The 4,510-nt window shown below is 36.1% G+C and overlaps 1 pseudogene; it reads right to left on the bottom strand.

Annotated features, from left to right (window-relative positions):
- Positions 1 to 256: 256 nt before the first annotated feature.
- Positions 257 to 3,459, bottom strand: LOC141555292 (ligand of Numb protein X 2 pseudogene; annotated as a pseudogene).
- Between the last annotated feature and the right edge of the window lie 1,051 nt (positions 3,460 to 4,510).

Below are 4,510 nucleotides of genomic sequence, written 5' to 3'. Positions count from 1 at the left end.
TCGGTTCATGCTTCACGATGTACTATAGCAATTTTGAAATACATTCTCTGATAATTAATACCATTCGTTACAATACAGAGGTCACTTGTAAATTAGCTCAGGTTCTGAACTAGGTTTCTAATTGAAACTCTTTTTCAAGTATGTATAACATTAACAAATGTACAGGGTTTATTCCAACTTATTCCATTTTATATATTTCTTCAAAGGATATCTATGTTGTATAAATTAAAAAAAACTTAATGAAATAAGTCTCTGGTTCAATATCTGAAAGATTTTAATAACAAAAACCCTCAAAACTCAGGTACATGGCAGATCTCTCTGTCTTTTTTCTATTATTTAATTTTTCAGTTTAAAGAATAAATAATAGGAAAAAACTCATTCAGGATTCAATTAGATTAAAATGAAATCATCTCTTTCATTTAACTGTGGCATATGCTTTTATAAATGTAGTTTTTTCTTTACGAAAGTTCAACTGTGTTTAATACTTAAGTCACAAAAATGTTTCTTCATTAGGTTACTGATAACTAATATAAAGTCTAGAAATAATTATAGCAAAAATGTTTTCATCAAAAATTTCCTATGTAATAAATCATTTTTGGGGGAAAGTTACATATTAAAGGTTTTGGTTTTTAGCTTAAACACAACTTCTACTACAACTAAATCTATATTTATTTGTTAATTTCTTTTTCATTAGTGAGCATAATATCCCCTAATTATTTTCTACTATTCTACATATTGCACATTATAAAAAAACCCAAAAAACTCTTTAATACCACTAGGCCTGTATCTTCTTCATTCTGAACACCAACAGAATGAAGTAGAAATAAGTGGGCCTAGAAATCCACTTAAGACCAATCTTTGAAATGTTGGCACCAATGAAATTAGGAATTGGTGTTGACAAAAATTAAAATTATGTCCCTTCACAATACTGATTCTAACAAATGACACAGCATTATATTTTGTTAAGTATGACTGATGTGAATCTTCATCATAAAGACAAATAGATATATTTTACAATTTGATTTTTAAAACAGCAAAGAGAAATAATAAAATACTGTGATGCAATTGGTTATGTCCAAATCTTGGGAAGGTTTCGTTCACAGTTAAAGGCCAAAATCTAACACTTGAGAGTGTGAAATTTTAGAAAATAAACTAGTGTTTAATGGAACTAGTGTTTTGTTGTTGTTGTTGTTGTTTTTTTTTTTTTAAAGCTGAAACACAAATGTGGGAAGGTGAATTAAGATCTTTAAATTAAAATAAAAGATACATGAAAATCATCCAAAATAGCAGTTCTGAGCCTTGCTTATCATACTAGCTGTGCCAATAACTTAGGGGGGGGGAAGAAAAAAACAAAAAACAAAAAAACACAAATACAAAACAAAGTTTTTCTTTAGAAACTGTGAGAACGGAAGATTCCTGAAGTAGAACTAACATCATAAATCTATACAAGGCTTCCAGGCCAACAAATAACTGTCAGAGTAACCTTGTTCCTTTGCTCCTTCAGCATGGGAACGAGTGCTGAATGGCTCATACCCAGAGTAGACAGCCCATTCACAGCAATAATCATGTCACCACACTTTAATCTTCCATCATAGTAAGCTGGGGTTCCCAGGACGATTGTTTTAATGAAAAAAGGTTGATTTGTGTGATTTTCTTCATATCCACCAACAATACTAAAACCCCAACTTCCCAAGTTGCTTCTTCGTAGAACAACATCATGAAAGCTATGAAGAACACTTGGAAGTCCAAGCCACATGATCCATGATGGTGACCAACTGGCATCATACTCATTTTCACTGATTGTACTTGGTTGCTCTTCATTAGGCTGGGTCTGTTCTTCAACAATCTGGACTTCTAGAGCTTTGAGAATAACAGCTGGGGAAGCAGCACTAGCTTTCAACACAGCAACTGCCTCACTATGACTTAAATCAGTCAAATCAATGCCATTGATGTTCAGCAACACATCACCTCGTTTAATTCTGCCATCTCTTGCAAGACAGCCATGAGGTGGTACACTGGTCACAAAAATTGGCAATTCACCACTCTTACTTCCCCTGGTCTCGAAATTGTTAAATTCACTCTCTCTCCACTAGCCTGGATAATCTGAGCAGCAAGCTCAGGTGTTCCATGTTTCAGGTCATGTCCATTGATGGCAAGTACTCTGTCATTGCTACTGAGTCTGCCATCCTGGGCTGCCAGTCCTCCTTCCAAAAGATCAAGAATAAAAACTCCTGGCTCATCTGTTCTTCGTACTAATTTAATTCCAAGCTGTTCATTAGAATCCCGCTTATGAAGGATCACATGGAAGCTCTCTTCTCGTAAGGAATTATTATCAGAATGGTTATAGGTTCGACTGCCAAAACGCCTCTCCCGAAGCACAGTAAGGTGCAGCACACTGCAAGGCTGGGAAAGAACAGCTCTGGCATAATTATGAGACACATTGCTGATGTCAAAGTTGTTGACCTGAAGTATCTGGTCTCCAGCAAGGAGTCTTCCATCTCTAGCAATTATGCCATCTCTATAAACTTCTTGGATAACAATGTTGATCAAAGGTGTTTCATTGCCACCTACAATACTAATTCCCAATTCAATGTAAGGATTAGATCGATGAATTTCAATTGTTGTAATCTCTCCTTCTGGTAAACTAGGTGGTGGTTGTGAAGTGTCTGCTACTGTGTTTTCCTCAAATGCAGGGTTGTCAAGGCCAGGCTCATCTGTCCACATAGGAAGAGACGTTGATGTCAAGTTTCGCTCTGTTGGCACTGTTCCTATCCCAGCATTGTCTGGTGATGAAGTACCTGGGTGATCTGTTACATTGGATCCATTTTCATTCTCAATTTCAGTTTTTAATTTGCTAGTTTTCCTTTTCTCTAGAGCAACTCTCCGATGGGAAGCTCCAGGACATCTGTTTTTAAGATGTGCCTCTAGGTCACAACGCTGCATTACATCTTGGCATACTGAAGAAAAGGGACATAGAACTAATAGTTTATCTAAAAGCTTATGAACCAGAATACTGGATTTCTTACACAGCTTAAAATGGAGTCTTTTCCGATCCAATGGACAGAAATCTTTCTCCTGTAAAAAGTTCCTTAGGCACTTGTAGCAGAATGTGTGTCCACAAGGGGTATCTAATGGTTGTAACAGGGGCTGAAGGCAAATATGACAGACCAGATCATCATCCACTTCATTCTGATAATTATATAAATGATTTTCTCTGGTCCAATGTTGCTGACCACATTCAAAACACAAAGGATTTAAGGAAGAGTTCTGTTCCATAGAAGCAATTTCATCATTGGTAGTACCCATTCTAAGCCAAATGGTGCAATCTTTGTTTTTTCATAAGCCAGGCTTATATTTAAGATTTTGTTTTCTTTCAGTGGTCCGTTTTTCCGGGAATCGAGGGCTGCCCCACCGCTGCACTGGGCTCCCAGAGCTTCGGTCCGTTCGTCCGCCCCCGCCAGTTTAGGGCCAGAGACTTTCTTTTATTGAAGCCTCACAAAAGCCCATGTGGTAGTACAAAGAAAAGAACATTGGCTTGGAAGTCAGAAGATCTGAGTTTAAATCATATCTTACTATATATAATCTTACTATATAATCGTAGTAGCAAGGAACTAGAAATTGAATGGATTTCCATTAGTTGGGAAATGGCTGAATAAGTTATGGTATATGGATGTAATGGAATATTATTGTTCTATAAGAAATGACAAGCAGGCAGATTTCAGAAAAAATCTGGAAAGACTTACATTAATTTGTGCAAAGTGAGTAGAACCCAGAGAACAATGTACACAGCAACAAGATTATCTGATGATCAGCTGTGATGGACTTGGCTCTTCTCAGTGTGATTCAATGTAGTGATTCAAAACATTTTCAAAAGACTTGGGATGGAAATAACCATTTGCATCCAGTGGGAGAACTATGAACATGCATCAAAGGATAGCATTTTCACATTTTTTGTTATTCTTTTCTTGTTTTTTTTTTCCTTTCTCAGTTTTTTTCCCCTTTTGATCTGATTTTTCTTGTGCAGCATGACAAATGTGGAAATATGTTTAGAAGAATTGCATATGTTTAACCTATATTGAATTGCTCGCTGTGTGGGGAAGTGGAGAGGGGAGAACTGAGGGAGAAAAATTTGGATCGTAAGGTGTTACAAAGGTGAATGTTGAAAACTATCATTGCGTGTGTTTGGAAAAATAAAAAGCGATTATTAAAAATATCATCAACAGCAACAAAAACTATTTAAATGACTCTAAATAAGTCCCTTCTCTTCTTGAAATCTCAGTCTTTTCATCTGTGCACACTAGATGGCTTCTGAGAGCCCTTCAAGCCCTATTTCTATTTTTGATTCTTAAAGGTAGGTCATATTGATTTTGTGAAGTAGCACTTTTGTTATTTTCATTTTATATATGTGAAAACTGAGGATCAGCGGGGTTAAGTGATTTGTCTAGGGTCAGGTTAGTCATAAGTGTCTAAGAAAGAGTTGAACCTAAGTTTTCCTGACTTCAAGTTGAGC

The sequence above is a fragment of the Sminthopsis crassicaudata genome, chromosome 2 (assembly GCF_048593235.1).
Source record: "Sminthopsis crassicaudata isolate SCR6 chromosome 2, ASM4859323v1, whole genome shotgun sequence".
Taxonomy (NCBI): Eukaryota; Metazoa; Chordata; class Mammalia; order Dasyuromorphia; family Dasyuridae; genus Sminthopsis; species Sminthopsis crassicaudata.
This window is presented reverse-complemented; position numbering and strand designations above follow the sequence as displayed.